The sequence below is a fragment of the Moschus berezovskii genome, chromosome 9 (assembly GCF_049115385.1).
Source record: "Moschus berezovskii isolate FMDL1 chromosome 9, NW_MosBer_1.0, whole genome shotgun sequence".
NCBI lineage: Eukaryota > Metazoa > Chordata > Mammalia > Artiodactyla > Moschidae > Moschus > Moschus berezovskii.
The window spans coordinates 77115683-77132056 of NC_142468.1; the positions used below are offsets into that span (position 1 = coordinate 77115683).

General features: G+C 37.7%; 1 pseudogene; it reads right to left on the minus strand.

Moving 5' to 3' along the window:
- Window positions 1–4427: 4427 nt before the first annotated feature.
- On the minus strand, window positions 4428–14969 carry LOC148776512 (ubiquitin carboxyl-terminal hydrolase 1 pseudogene; annotated as a pseudogene).
- Between the last annotated feature and the right edge of the window lie 1405 nt (window positions 14970–16374).

Below are 16374 nucleotides of genomic sequence, written 5' to 3' on the forward strand. Positions count from 1 at the left end.
GTGCTCAGTGGCTCCCTCAGTGCTGAACACCAAGCATGCCCGCTGTAGAGCAGTCAGTCGTGAACTGGGGTTTTAAGGAAGAATAGAGAGACGTTTTAAAGTGTTAAAAGTTTCTCTGATTATGTGAGCAATGATCATGATTGAAAAACGGGCACAAGGCAATATTGGGGCTTCCCAAGTGGCTCCCAAAGAATCTCCTGCCAATGCAGGAGACACAAGAGAGATGGGTATGATAGTGGATGGGGAAGATCCCTAGTATAGGAAATGACAACTAACTCTAGTATTCTTGCAGGCGTAATCTTTTGGACAGAGGAACCTGGCAAGCTATGGTCCATGGGGTCACAAAGAGTTCGACACAACCAAGCGCTCTCATAACAAAAGGGCAATATTAACAGTATTATTCAAAATAACAAAACAATAAGGGAAGCTTACCTCTTATTTTCATTTATAAAATATTATATGATTTAGTCTTATGGACAAGAATCCAGCACTTCAGTAGTCTGAGAAGGAAACATGATAGTGTGTCTCTATCTGCCCCTTGCTGTCACTTTTTATCAGAAGAATAAACTTGTTCACATATTGGTGGTTATGGTTTCAGTTTGTTTTCTATGTAGTTACATACCAACATGTGCACTTTTAAATATATAATATGGAGGAATCTTTTTCTTTGAAAGATATACAGTATTGACGGATATTTTAAATTCCAGTTACTCTAAAATAATATGCTTAAATATATTTCATTCAATGTATATGATTGTTTTTAGAGAAATTAAGAGAAAATTTATGTAACTACACATTTTTAGTGTTCTTTTCACACTTCGAGAATGAATGGTTAGGGTTTGGAAAGCAGACATGAAAACAATGACGTAGAAGAGTGAGATTATTACATTTGACATTAACCATGTACATAGTGTCAGTGATGTCAATCCACCACTGGTCAACTTGGTTGATGATCAGGCAAAGGAGGGTCCTCTGTCTTGACACACTTTCGAAACATCTGTACATTAAACTTTAGCTGACTATGTTTAGGAATGGAAAACAGAGATAACCCTTCAAGCCATTTATTTAGGTTCTGTTGTATGAATATCTTTAACATAGGGGAATACAAACATTTAATTATGATAACTACATTAAAATAACCTTGAATGTGGGGTTGGGTGGAGAAGGAAATGGCAGCCCATTCCAGTATTCTTGCCTGGAGAATCCCAGGGACAGGGGAGCCTGGTGGCCTGCCACCTATGGGGTCGCACAGAGTCGGACACGACTGAAGCGACTTAGCAGCAGCAGCATGGAGTTGGGAGAGCTCAGAGTCAAATACCTTCATCTCAGCTCCACATCAGCTCATCAAGAATGGGTGGCTAAAATGCAGCATATCTACAGGATGACTTTCTATTCATTTTCTTCCCTTCTCATTGTTAGAGATTTTTTGCTAAACAGACATTTCACTGTTTCTCAGTGATTGGGGACTCTGGACAGGTTCCCAGGGTTTATCTAAACTTCATGGTTACTTCCTCTCTATCTAGTGTATCTATTTATATGTTTTAGGGAGTAAATGAATCTTGTGTTTCAGCTCCACCGAGTTAGGAGACACAACAAGTGGAGGAGGTGGACATTCTGTTCAATTAATCAAGGTGTTAATATTGTTATTCTTATACACCTGTGACTTCTAGGACATGGGGCTTTTAAAGAAACCAAATGGGGCAACCAATGAAAGAGTAATCTAAAGAAACCTCTAGCCTGATTAAAACAACTTTAAATAAAGACAAACATTTGGAAGACAGTTTGGTAGAGCTTTACAAAGCTAATGATAGTATTGCCATATGATAAAGTAATAGTACTGCTGGGCATTTACCAAACTGAGTTAAAAATTCTGTTTATACAAAATCTGCATTTGAACAATTGTTGCAGCTTTATCCATAATTACCAAAAACTAGAGCCATCCAAGACATCCTTCAATCTGTTAGTGGTTAAGTAAAGTGTGGTACACTTGTACAATGGAATATTATTTGGTAATAAACAGAAATAATCTATTATGTCATGAAAAGATATACAGGATCCTTAAGTGTCTATTGCTACATAAAGGGAGCCAATCTGAAAAGTCTATGTGCTGTGTGATTCCACCTGTATGAAATGCAAAACTATGGATACAGTGTTAGGTGGTTAGGTGGTGGTTAGGTGGTTGTCAGGGGTTCATGGCTTAAGGGAAATGAATGAATAAGTTACACCCAGGAGATTTTAGTACAGTGAAATTATTTTTTATGATACTGTAACTTTGAATATATTTTCTAAGACATTTTCTGTGTCTTCTGTGGGTGCCTGAATGGAATGACAGCCTAACAACAACGAGCTCGTGTTTGTTTCTAATACTGTTATCCAGTTAAAGGAACCAGGGATCTTCAGAGAAATGGCTATTGTAGGAATAGGAAATAAAGATGCCAGATAAGCCAGGAGCATCTTTTGGTCCCAGAAAATAAGGGGATGATCAAACATACATAAGGGCTTCCCTGGTGGCTCAGAGGTTAAAGCGTCTGCCTCCAATGCGGGAGACCCAGGTTCGATCCCTGGGTCGGGAAGATCCCCTGGAGAAGGAAATGGTAACCCACTCCAGTATTCTTGCCTGGAGAATCCCATGGAAGGAGAAGCCTGGTAGGCTACAGTCCATGGGGCTGCAAAGAGTCGGACACGACTGAGCGACTGAACGGAAGGGAACGGAAACATACATAAATAAACTCACAATACTTGATGCAGGTATACATCAAAGAAGCTTAAGAGCCTAATGAAAATAAAACTCCCAAGAGCAGTTTCAGATTATAATCCAAATTATAAATACCCATGATTTCATACTGATGTAAATAATTGAATAAATTAGTACATGGGGTAGAAGAGTAACCACCCATGCAGGAGAATTAGAGATAAATTATGAAGCACACTACCCTAATCGAGGGGAACATAGCTACTCATTCCTTAAGTATGGGCTGAGTGTAGTGACTTTCCTCAAAATGCAGTGTGGAGAGTAAGGAAAGTAAATCTACAATGAGGCAACCTGAGAAACATTTCAGTCAGGTGACCAAGGTCAACATCAACAGACATAAATCATGGTGATGATATAGACACTTGATGGGAGGTGTCAAAATGGCAGATCACCTGTGGTATGCTTGCACTGAACCCATAACTCTGGTGTAATCATGAGAAAATGCCAAATACATTTCAGTGGGGTGATACCCTTCCTACTTTGCAGCTCCTCACAAAGTTAAACAGAATTACCATAAAACTCATCAATTATGCTCCTATTTTATAATCCCAAAGAATTAAAAACAAGTATTAAAACAAAATCTTGTATGTGAACATTACTAGGTAGAAGTGATGATTCCACAATATAATGAAAGCCTAAATGCCATCAGTTTGTAGCTTTCAAATGATTGATTTTACCTTATGTTAATTTTACCTTGATAAGATAAAAATGAAGTGAAGTGAAATTGCTCAGTCATGTCCGACTCTTTGCGACCCCAGAACTATAGCCTGTCAGGCTCCTCTGTCCATGAGATTTTCCAGGCAAGAATACTGGAGTGGGTTGCCATTTTCTTCTCCATATATAAAATGCAACGCTAAAGAGATAAATGAGTAAATATTATTTTCCTTTATGAATTAAGATTTTAGTTTCCACCTTTTTTTAAGCTCATTTTTAAAAAATCATGCTAGGGAAATATGTACTTATATAAAAGAGAATGCTATTGTTCCAACATAAAGTTTTTGCTTATTTCTCTCTAGGCTAGATGTTATGTAGAAATTAGTCTAATTTTTTGTAAAATGAGAATAATAGCAGTTTAACAAAAATCAATTTTTTGAAACAATCTGTTGAAATGGAGCTCTTATAATAATGTTAAATGATATAAGAATTGTGATATTTGGTCTTCTGTGTGTACACATTACTTTTCTGAGCAGCGTTATAGAGTTAGATATATTCAGTATGTCTAGATTTAGTTCATGAATAAAGAATACACAGGGCTGAATGCTAAGACACACAGTCTTTCCCTTTTCTACTATTAACTGGTAAATTACAACTTTATTTCTTCATCTGATGGGGAAGAATATTGTATTTCCATCTCACCATTTAAATAATAAATGAGATAGTATAGGTATAATATTCAGAAAAACAAAAAGCTTAATAGACATATGAGCTCATTTTTTTTTAATATGTTATAGCATTGATCCAAAAAAGAGGCAGCATCGGTATAGGGATTAAATTCCTGATTCATAATATTATTTCATTTGAATATTAGTTTTGACTTTAGCATATTGACCTTTGCCAACATATTTACTTTTTTTTTTTTTATGGAGATACAAATACAAGCACTTTATTTTAAAAAGCAAACACAAAAGATAGATGTAAATTCAAAAGTGTTTAAATGCTTCCATTTTGAATAATTCAATTAAGAACCTATACTAGTTTGTTCCCAGAAGCTAATGTATCACTAGTCTCTACTAAGGAAAATGAATTCTAAAAATTAACATGGTTTTCAATAATTTGAATTTCACTATTTATATAAAAACCTAGAGACCAATAATATCCAATAGCTTCAAAAGATAAGCTACTTTGATGTAATCAATTTACCAATGTTTATCCATGTATGTCTGTTTAATATATACACAAGGAAAATAACAATCACTCTATAATTTCTTATAAAATAGCAAGTAAGGAGTAGATGTAGGAGATGTAGAAGGAGAAAGAGAATTCAAAAAGTCCTTCTCTTCAGTAACTTTCACTTCAGAATCATCAAAAAGCAACCACTTCCCCTCATACTCCTTTAAGCTTTGCACTACATATGAAATTTTGTTCTCAAAACCACTGATGTTAATGCCTGTTTGGTCACTGGATTCCTTGTTACTATCAGATTCGTGGGTCCCATTAGTATTGTTAGTCAGAATTTCTGTTTTCGGGAAGTGCTGTACTGGCAACTTTATCAGGATTAGACGATTTGTTGTATAACTCATAATCTGCCTTGCTGTTTTGTCCTCCAAGAAGTCCAATAGCTTCTACATTTTTTTTTTGCTCAAAACTTTACTTGGCTGGTTATTCCCACTGCCTCTAACAGACACTTCTTCATTGTCGTAATTTTCAACCACACCCCTTACTTCCTCCTCATTCAGCGGTTCTGGCTTACCTATTTCACACATTTGGTCAATCACAAAATTTTCCTTATCTAGTTCTAAACTGTTAAGGTCAGTGACTTTAACGGAAGCAGTATAGTGCCCGCTGCTAACTGTAATGCCGCTGTGCATCACAACTGCAAACAACCCATAGCTGTCGTTGGTTGGCTTTGTGCTCCATTCTTCTAGTGACAGTTTAAGAGGCGTCAGTAAAGGAGTGTTGATCTTGGAAAGTCCACCACCGTAACAGTCAAACTCCAAGCCACTAGCAGCAAAGCACTTCAAATGAATAGTTATAACTTCAGGCATTTTGTCAAACAAAAGACTTCGTTCCGCTTCAGTATAATGATGGCAGTTTTCACAGAAATATTTATCTTCTCCTACAATCCTTTCCACTGAAGCAAATTGTGAAATTGCCCATCTCAGGGTCTTCATTTCTGTTTTTGGCTCTGGAGAAATTTCAGAACTCTCTTCTACTTTGGAAAGCTCGTCTTCTTGCACTGGTACACTGATGTCTTGAAAATCTTCTCTTCTTTCTGTTAAACTTTCACATTCTAAGTAACGAGTCCGTAATACCAGCTGACCCTGAAATAATTTCTCCACTAGCTCAAAACCAATTTGCTCTGCACCTTTGTTTATGGGCTTAACTTCATTAACATTACTGGGCATATCATTATTCCCTGGAGACTCCAGTTCACAATCATTAGTAGTAGTCTCACTTTTATACTTCCCCAGGTCCTCTTCAAGCTCACGTTCATTTTCTTTACAGTGTCCTTTGGGTCCTTGTCTTGTTGCTATTTTACCCATACTACAAAACTTGGAAAGAATGCTGGGTTGCTTAGTTGCAGACTTTAACCAATTTATTTTAACTTTTGATTTCCTTTGGGAGGGTCTTGCACTCTCATTTTCAGAAATGTGCTTGGGGATTATTTTAGGAGGAATCTCTAATATATCACCTGCAGCTTTTCTTTTTGATCTGGTTTGTCTCTGGTTTCTTCCACAGACTGGTGTTCCTTGGAGATTTTAACTTTTTTTTTCATGTTACCAAATTCGACATCACTTTTTCTTTTCCCATTTCCTTTTGGGAGTTTTTCTTTATAATCTTCAGAATGCCTCATATTATCCATCTCCATGCTGTTATTATCACTCATTTCCTCCTTCTGATACTCTTCTTCTACCTTAGTAGATAAGTCTTCCACATTTTTTACTTCTTCTTTTTTTAGGAGTTGGCATGTTTCTTGAATGTTTCCCAAAATACACTGTAATACTTCCTGTGCATCATGCTGTAGATATCCTTCATACATAGGGTTGAGTTCCCTGAGCGTGTTAAGCAGTCGCCTTGGCTGAGTAGCAAGTTCATCAGTGTATTTCTCTGGATTTAATAGAAAACTAGCCTGAAGCTGTTCAACTGAAATGATCAAGGACTGTAAGCTGCATATTAGTTCATAACTTGCCAAAGAATCTTCTTTGCAATTTCCCTTATCTTTTTGATTGGCTTCATCTTTTAGGGCTTCTTTCTTCCTTGAAATAATATTAAATAAGTGCTTCACTCCAGATTTAAAACCAGGACAAAAATATAATACCTGGTCATGGCCCAGAGCGAGGTCCGCGGCGGTGACGCCGACGAGTCCAACCCCGCTAAGCGCGGCTACCACAGGTGAGCCCCGGCCCCGGGCCCGCGGGGGCCCCCGACCCACGGGAAAGTTGACCCGATCGCCCTCCCCGCGGGGAAGTGACCATTCGCTCTCAAGAGCGGGAACCCGGGCTGCAGCTCGGTCCTGCCTGGCGCGGGCACCAGCTACATCCCGGGAGCGGCGCCCTCCCGCGCCCGCCCCCGCCCCGGGACGGCAAGGAGCGCCCGAAGCGGCTCCGCTAGCCGGGCGCCCGAACCGCTAGGGTCTTCCTCACTCCCGCCAACATATTTAATTTCTATTTTCTTAGATATTATTATGGCTAAAATGTGTTTGGAAGTGAAGTGGAAGTGAAGTGAATTTGCTCAGTCGTGTCCGACTCTTTGCAACCCCATGGACTGTAGCCTACCAGGCTTTTCCGTGCATGGGGTTTTCCAGGCAAGGGGACTGGAGTGGGTTAATATTTCCTTCTCCAGGGGATCTTGCAACCCAGGAATCGAACCCAGGTTTCCTGCATTGCAGGCAGACGCTTTACTCTCTGAGCCACTAGGGAAGTGCTAAAATGTGTTTGGTAATTATATAAATGAGGTAAAAGCAGGTATAGGGTTTCTAGGAATAGTCCAGGAATATGCTTACAATAGAATAGTAAATAATTTTTACTAATGAGTGTCTTAATAGGCATTCCTTTTTCACTGGTATTGGTCTAAGTGATATTTAATTAATTAATTAATTTATTTTTTAAAATATTTTATTTTTTTATTTTTTCAAAATTTATTTATTTATCTATTTTGCATTTCAATAGTTTAATATGATCAATCAGAACTAATTAACAGTATAACAATATTTTACAACTGAAATAATTAAAATAAACTATAAAATTACTACATAAAACAGGTCGGATCTAGCTTATTTACTTTCTATAATCTCTTCAGTGCTGCAAAACCATTTCTTTCTTTTTTTTTTTCATGTTTTAATAAACACTTCGTCTTTTTGTATTGCTTTCTTTTTCATCACAATAATAGAAATATAACACCATATATCACTGTAAAACACATTTCCACATAAATGCTGATAAGCACAAAATATTTTTCATCATTTACATTTTAACTGTAATAATATATGGCAGGATTAAAGCTGCATCCATCATGTGTCTAACTAACCTTGCTGTAATGAATTTTTAAATGTAATGGTTTCTGTCGCAAAGTAAAATCATACATAATGTCTAGTGACACAGTACGCTGGTGGATGGGTGGTTTTGGAAAATGGAAATGCAACTTCATTTTTAATTAGATTTATAAACTTCACCACCTCCACCTCCAGCCAGCTTCCCAACCCTCCCTCCCACCACCATTATTTATTTATTTATTTTTTAAATGAGGCTTCTAATTAATGTTTGACAGAGATGATTCAAGTTGAACAGACGAAATTTCTTTAAACAAACTTACTTATACTCCAGAGTCCTTTAAAAACTTAATAGCATTTATACATTGAGGGTATTTGATTTTCTTGTAACTAGCACTTCAAATGCAACAAGCATTTGAAGCAACAAGCATTTGACCCAACAAGTAAAACTTTCTACAGTTCATAACTTTTATAAATAAAATAAATTAAATGTACAGTGAATAAGTTCTCTGAAATATTTCAATATTTCTGCAGGTTTAGTAACATCATAAAATACATTTCAACTAAAATTCACAAATCTAAAAACCTGTTAGGCATTTTTAGGCGTTTTAAGTTGGAAATGAAGACCAATGTTACATCGTAATATGCCAAATACAAATAGTACTTCAAATAGCAAATACTAGTTTGTCCCAAACTTTAAAAACTATTCATGAACTCAACACTGAACTATTGATGGCTATGAGAATTGTTTCCTAGCCTTTTTGAAAATTTCAACCCATTTACGTTTAAGGTAATTATTGATAAGTACGATCCCGTAGCCATTTTCTTTATTGCTTTGGGTTCAAGTTTATACACTCTTTCTGTGTTTCCTGTCTAGAGAAGATCCTTTAGCATTTGTTGGAGAGCTAGTTTGGTGATGCTGAATTCTCTCAGCTTTTGCTTGTCTGTAAAGCTTTTGATTTCTCCTTCATATTTGAATGAGATCCTTGCTGGGTACAGTAGTCTGGGCTGTAGGGTATTTTCTTTCATCACTTTAAGTGTGTCTTGCCACTCCCTTCTGGCCTGAAGAGTTTCTGTTGAAAGATCAGCTGTTATCCTTATGGAATCCCCTTATGTGTTATTTGCTGCTTTTCCCTTGCTGCTTTTAATATTTGTTCTTTGTGTTTGATCTTTGTTAATTTGATTAATATGTGTCTCGGAGTATTTCGCCTTGGGTTTATCCTGTTGGGGACTCTCTGGGTTTCTTGGACTTGGGTGATTATTTCTTTCCCTATTTTAGGGAAGTTTTCAACTATTATCTCCTCAAGTATTCTCTCATGGTCTTTCTTTTTGTCTTCTTCTTCTGGGACTCCTATGATTCGAATGTTGGAGCATTTAACATTGTCCCAGAGGTCTCTAATATTGTTCTCATTTCTTTTAATTTGTTTTTCTTTTTTCCTCTCTGTTTCATTTATTTCTACAATTCTATCTTCTAGCTCGCTTATCCTGTCTTCTGCCTCTGTTATTCTACTGTTTGTTCCCTCCAGAGTGTTTCTGATCTCATCTATTGCATTATTCATTGTATATTGACTCTTTTTTATTTCTTCTAAGTCCTTATTAAATCTTTCTTCCATCTTCTCAATCCTTTTCTCCAGGTTATTTATCTGTAACTCCATTTTGCTTTCAAGATTTTGAATCATTTTCACCATCAAAATGTGAAATTCTTTATCAGGTAAATTCCCTATATCTTCTTCTTTTGTTTGTGTTGGTGGGCAATTATCTTGTTCCTTTGCTTGCTGGGTATTTCTCTGCCTCTTCATCTTGCTTATATTGCTTTGCTTGGGGTGGCCTTTCCCTCTTCTTGCAGTTTGTGGAGTTCTCTTTATTATGCAGTTTCTTCGCTGTGTGTGGGGTTGGACGGGTGACTTGTCCGGGTTCCCTGGTTAGGGAGGCATGTGTCAGTGTTCTGGTGGGTGGAGCTGGATTTCTTCTCTCTCCTTTAGAAGACAATGGGCTGCTTTTCTGGGAGCCTGATGTCCTCTGCCAGTATTCAGAAGTTGTTTTGTGGACTTTACTCCGCGTTCAAATGTTCTTTTGATGAATTTGTGGGGGAGAAAGTGGTCTCGCCGTCTTATCCCTCCACCATCTTGTTCCTTCCTCCCCAGAACACTGGATTCTTATATTCCACTTGGTCGTGGAGTATCTCTTCCCAGCTGCTCCAGCAAGGTGCAGCCACTGTACCTTACCTTGGACGAGGGGTATCTTCTCAAGGCTGCCCCTCCTGCTTTGAATGTGGATCAGCTCCTCTCGGCCCTCCGGTGCCCAAGCAGCCATCGCCTCCTGGAGGTGGTACAGCTCCTCTCGGCCACCGCCCTAACCCTGGGCGCGGGGTAGCTCCTCTCAGCCACGATTCTGCACGTCGTCAGCTGCGCCGGAGCCGGGCGTCTCTCGCGTCTGCGCCGCCTGGAGCCGGGCATCTCTTACGTCTGCGCCGCCGGAGCCGGGCGTCTCTCGCGTCTGCCTACATTAGCTTTAAATATCTACTATCCAGAGGCCGTGATATTTAATTTATTAATAGATATTCAAATGTTAGGAGATGCTGAGTTTTCTTGAAGATGCTGTTGTCATCATTTATTAACCATAGCTTCCTTTGTTTCCCATTTACTTTTTCAATCAGACTTCTAATATTTTTTCTTCTCTTAATGCTATGGGAATTCAAGGTAGAGATCTCATAATTAACAGCCTGGGAATTCAGGTCACTGAGTCATCAAAGGGTCATCCAATGCTGTTGTTAAAGCTGGAGTAACTGTAAGGAGAACTAACCACAGAGATCAAAGAGGGAACCAGTTTTTAAGAGATTCTATTATAGTGAAAATATTGTTTCTTGGGATTTGTTTTTTGGGGAGGTCAGGTAAGTGGAGAGAGTATAATTTAAGTGAATAACCTGTTAAAATCACCAGCTCTTTCCCCTATATGGGCAAAATACAGCAACTCTACTACAACATTACAAAACTTCTCCCCATGTACCTGGCCTCCAGCTCTTTCTTATCTGTTTTTCAATTCAATACGCATTTTTTGAACCTTGTTGAATACACAAGTGCCAATCTTTCCAAAGGTAAATTCAAGTTGTCATTTCAGGTTGTGTGCAGCTCTTCATACACCTAAATTGTATTTACAGGGAAATTTTTGGACATGGATTATATTTCACTAAGTACTAGAAAGGACCTTGGGAATTGATTTTGATGTGAATCATCTTTGACATGTTGCTCATGGAAATTTCTAGAATGACAATTGCTTTTTAAAAAATTCTACTAGCATGAGTTTTCTTTGGGAATAATATAAAAAAAATCATTGTGTTTAATGAGAAACTATTATTGTCAATTTTCGAGGCATATGTATGTGCACACCCACAGCCATCCAACCCCTTGCCTTCTCTCCTAAATCCACAAAACTTCATCTGGTCAGGATTTCTGTTTAAGACATAGTTCCTGCTCTTAAGAAGCTCATACTCCTAGTAGTGGAGACAGAGCAACTGTGGTTAGTCACTCAGTTGTTCCTGACTCTTTGCGACCCCATGGACTGAAGGCCACCAGGCTCCTCTGTTCGTGGGGATTCTCCAGGCAAGAACACTGGAGGGAGTAGCCTATACCTTCTCCAGAGGAACTTCCCGACCCAGGAATCGAGCAGAGGTCCCCTGCCTTGCAGGCAGATTCTTTACCAGCTGAGCTACCCAGGAAGCCCACAGAGCGACTAGCCAATTGTAAATTATAACATGAAAAAGAATATGAGACTCTCAGTAGTAAGATGTGATAGCAAAATGGAGGAATATCTCAGGAAGACTGGAGGAGAGAGGGGGACATTGTTGAGTAACAATTGACAGAATTTCTAGAACAAAAAGTAATCAGCTGCATGAAAAAGGAAAGCTATAATACAGAACAAAAATACGGGTAACCTTGATATTAATGAAAGAACACGTGTCCTTGTCGTTCAGGTTTGTGAGGCAGAGAGGTGAGATAAGGGGCTGGGACAATGAACTGTCGACAGTCCCATTATGTGCCTTGTTGAGACGTTGTGAAGACAGAAGTTACTGAGGGTTTGTAGCCGTGAGCAGGCAAAACAAGACTCAGGAACCTTCCCTAGAACGCTGTTCCAGCTCCTGCTTCCCTTTCAGCTGTCACGGCATCCTGCTTGCTTCTGTTCTCTCCTGTCTCTCTCCTCTGCTCGTCCTCGTCTTTTCCGTCTCCTCTCTTTTCTTTCCTTTTCCTTTCTTCTTCTTCCTGATTAGTACCAGTCAGCTAAACGATAGATACGCTTTAAAGAAACTAGCAGTTTCTTGACTCAGCTATTAAAAAGAGTGCATTTGAAACAGTTCTAATGAGGTGGATGAAACTGGAGCCTATTATACAGAGCGAAGTAAGTCAGAAAAATAGCAATACAGTATATTGACTTCTATATTTAGAAAGATGGTAACGATGACCCTATATGTGAGACAGTAAAAGAGACACAGATGTGAAGAACAGACTGTTGGACTCTGTGGGAGAAGGCAAGGGTGGGATGATTTGAAAAAATAGCACTGAAACATGTTTAAAAAGAAATAAAGAAACTAGCAGTAGACTGTCACAAATAGAAGGTTTTAACTTGGTCATTGATTTCTTATAGAGAACATTTTTTGTTAAGGAGCTATTGTGATTTTTTTTATGAGTAAGCAGTTGTTTACTCACTTGTAAAACTAATTTTTAAATATTTGACAAAATGGTACTGCCTTCACTACAGTCTGAATTTGAAGGGTTGCATGTTCATCTGAGCCTCTTACTCTGTGTTTTATCAATACATTTCATTTTTAAGTTAAAAGCCAATATCAGGTTGTTTTAGACCATTTAAATAATACAGAAATATAGGCCAGAGGAAATAAAAGCCATATGTAGTCCTATTTTTTAGGATTCACTATTGGTAATATTTAATATGCAGTCTTAGAACTTTTTTCCAAGCACAAACGTATTTTCATAAAAATAATTTTTTGCTGTTAGAGGTTCTCACTTTAGTTTAGTATTTGGATGGTTTCTAGGTACTTGACTAAATGTAATAAACTGACATCAACATTATACCAATTTAAGACATAGTACTGGTCATCATGTAACAATTTTTGCAGGAATCAATGCCAGCTATGAATATACATACACAGATATCTTTAATACTTTAGACTTTGCACATAGGTGATAATAATATTATTACTCATAAGAACAGGACCTCAATTTTCATGTAACATCAAATTTAACTAGATTAGTTCCTGAATTGCCAAGGTTGGAAAGCTCTTTTTCTAGGACTGCACAAGCCCCAACAAATGATGATTAATATAGGCTTTTTCAGATAGGTTACAATGTTATTATGCAGTAACAAAAAACTTTCATGCAAGTGGCTATTTTTATTTTTTCAGAAAAATTGAGGTATAATTGTCACAAATATTTTGTGTATTTAAGGTGTACAACTTGATGTTTTGATATAGGTCTATTATACATTGTGTATATCAAATAATTTTTGTTATATGTCTATATTATATATGACAAATGATTACCAATAATTGTCAAGTAACTACCACAATCAAGCTAATGAATATATTCACAGCTTGGCACAGTTCCCACTGTTTTGTGTGTGAAGACACTTCAGATTTACCTTTCAGCAAATTTCAAGTATAAACACAACTTGCTTGTGCATTAGGTCTCCAGAACTTATTCACCTTGATATGTGAAATTTTGCCTCTTTTGACCAACATCTCCCCATTTCACCCTCCCCTTAGGCCCCGAAAACCACAATTTTACTCTTTGCTTCCATGAATTGGACTCTTTTAGATGTCTCATATGTGATACAATGCAGTGTCTTGCTTTCTATGACTGGCTTATTACACTTTTCTCCGCTTTTAATCACCTTGTTACAAATGGCCGGATTTATTATATTTTGGTATGTGTGTGTGTGTTGTGTTGTGTGTGTATATCACATTTGCTTTAACTGTTCATTCATCACCAGAAATTATGTCTCTTTCCATAATTTGGTTAATGTGAGTAATGCTGCAATGAACATGGGACTGTCAATATCTCTTCAAGATACTGATTCCATTTCCTTTGCATATATAAGAAGTGAAATTGTTACATGAAAAGATAGTTGTAATTTTAATGCTTTGAGAACCTCAATACTTTTTCCAAAATAGAAAGCATAGTGTTATTTTCATGTACTTTCTGGTGTCCCCTAAATTGAAAATCTTTCCAGATCTGTAAATATATAGAACTATTTATTTAATTTTTATAGCTTCATAATATTGGAAATTCTTTTTCATTTTCATCTGTCTCTTTTTCTCTTTCTTTGTTCCCTGTCAGTTGGTGAACAGACGACTGTGAGCCTCCTAATCACTCGGGTGCTGAGGCTAGGCGTCTGTCAGTATGTTCCTGGGTCACTTGTACGTGCTGTCATTGTTCCTGCTGCAGTGCCTGTGCACGTCTCCACTTTTTCAAGCTTACTCTCCTTGCCCAGTTACTATATTGACCTCTGCATCAAATGTAATCTTTTGTTTGACTAATGCCAATATTTTGCCTTTCTTACTGAACTATAACAGATGAAGAGTGCATTATTAATGGATTTTTAATGTTTAGAAACTTTAGAAAAGAGAAAAAAATGATCACCTAGTTTTTCTAATACTAATACAAATATTTATCAGTATTTTTTTAAACTGAACTTGCTTTTGGTCTTTGAAACATTTTATTTTTACATGTGGAAACAAGGTAAATATGCATTGCTTTGTATACCAGACAATGTGTATTTTAAAATCTACACATTTCATGATCAAAGCCTTAGACAGAAGCTTGATTATAGCTCCTTTGAAATGTCACACGCATCGCAGTTAACTCTGCTGATTGTTCCATTCATTCTCTCTTGTTCTGGCCAATTCTTTTTCTGTTATTGGCTATAAAATCCTCCATTCACTGCCCCTGTATCAGGGCCTTCTGGCACCACCCCTGCAGTGTTCTCTTCTGGCTACAAGACCCGCTTCACATCCATTACCCTCACAATGTCCTTCCCGACTGGCCCGGCTGCCTGCATGTCTATTCTTGGCTATAATAGTTTCAAGGGGTTAAAACTGGCTTATGCTACTTTCTCTCTGAGGCAGTGAGGATTATGCCCACGGGAGAGCCCACGCGTGGTGTGGAGTGCGAGGGAGGAGTGACAAGAGACAGCATGGTTGTTAGTGGTGTGGGGCCTGGAGGAAAGTTTAGTGGTGGCAGTGCAAGTGGGGGACTCCTGGTATTCAATTCAGATGTGGAACAAGCATCAGTGATTTGGTTTGTTGAAAGTTGTTTAGAAGATCATGTATGAATAAATAGCTTATAGATTAGATTGAATTCTATAAAATTGATATTTGACCAAATATGAACTAACTGATGGAACAATTTCTTATGACTCAAACTAATAAATGCATATAAGCCTAGAGATGAACCACTTACTGATAAGAATTAAAGATAAACATTTTTCTATTTTTCCCTAGACTTTGTAGGAAAGTGGGTTTCCTATATATCCTTCTTGTAAATATCTCATTTATTAAAATGTCTGTTATTCATATGTTCATTGATTGAACTTTGTTCTGTATGTGAGTAATAATGCTCTTCTCCAGATGGAAGAACTATGAATATTTAATTCATAGTCATTTAACTATGAATATTCTCTGCTGCTGATAATTACATTATTTTTCTTTCTGTAATTTTTTTTATCATCAGTGCCCCTTGTAGTTTGTTTTAGCTTATCTAGTTTCAATACACTAGGCAAATTTTCTTCTTTTATTGAGGTATAATTAATTTACAATGTTGTGTTAGTTTTAGGTATACAGCAAAGTGATTCATTCATATATGTTTGTATATATCTATATATAAGTAAGTAAGTAAGTGAAAGTCACTCAGTTGTGTCCAACTCTTTGCGATCCAATGGACTATATAGTCCATAGAATTCTCCAGGACAGAATACTGGAGTGGGTAGCCTTTCCCTTCTCCAGGGGATCCTCCCAACCCAGTGATCAAACCAGGGTCTCCCACGTTGCAGGCGGATTCTTTACCAGCTGAGCCACAAGGGAAGCACATATCTATATATACATATTTATATATTCTCTTTTCCAGATTTTTTTGCTTTAAAAATTATTCAGTTCAGTTCAGTTGTTCAGTAGTGTCTGACTCTTTGCAACCTCATGAATCACTGCAGGCCAGGCCTCCCTGTCCATCACCAACTCCCAGAGTTCACTCAAACTCATGTCCATCGAGTCGGTGATGCCATCCAACCATCTCATTCTCTGTTGTCCCCTTCTCTTCCTGCCCCCAATCCCTCCCAGCATCAGAGTGTTTTCCAGTGAGTCAACTCTTCACATGAGGTGGCCAAAGTATTGGAGTTTCAGCTTTACCATCAGTCCTTCCAATGAACACCCAGGATTGATCTCCTTTAGAATGGACTGGTTGGATCTCTT